The sequence below is a fragment of the Sceloporus undulatus genome, chromosome 9 (genome assembly GCF_019175285.1).
Source record: "Sceloporus undulatus isolate JIND9_A2432 ecotype Alabama chromosome 9, SceUnd_v1.1, whole genome shotgun sequence".
NCBI classification, from domain to species: domain Eukaryota; kingdom Metazoa; phylum Chordata; class Lepidosauria; order Squamata; family Phrynosomatidae; genus Sceloporus; species Sceloporus undulatus.
Window position 1 is genome coordinate 28,338,706 of NC_056530.1, and position 473 is coordinate 28,339,178.

General features: G+C 45.2%; 1 pseudogene; it reads right to left on the reverse strand.

Moving 5' to 3' along the window:
* Positions 1-261: 261 nt before the first annotated feature.
* The window catches only part of LOC121915595, a 902-nt pseudogene continuing 690 nt past the window's right edge, over positions 262-473 (reverse strand).

Below are 473 nucleotides of genomic sequence, written 5' to 3' on the forward strand. Positions count from 1 at the left end.
GAAATGATGGGGGTTGCAGCTTGTTGTGGCACCAAAGCTCTCTGATAGAGAGGGCTAGGTACATAGAGAGACTTTCTCACACACTTTCTCAGCCTCAGAGGATGGGAATGGCAAAGCCCCTCTGAAGAGACTTGCCACTACAACAGTGACAACTTCTTAGGTTGCTATTGCCAGGCACCACAAACCCAATCACAACATTGGCAGCAAGAAGACAGCAGAACGTTACAACAATCCATATAGTAAAGCAACGTCACCCAACAGTTGTGTATGAAGCCATTTTTATTGCCTGTAGGAAATGCCATATATACACACACATATATCCCAGACTGGCAATGAGTACAGGTTACATGCTGTCCCCATTGACTTGGTTGAGCTGTGTTCAATTTATCCGGATCCAAAAACGTGGAGACGTGACCAATTCAAAGACAGCTTCTTTTCTTCCTTGAGGCTTCATTTTAAGGTGGGCTCCGTCA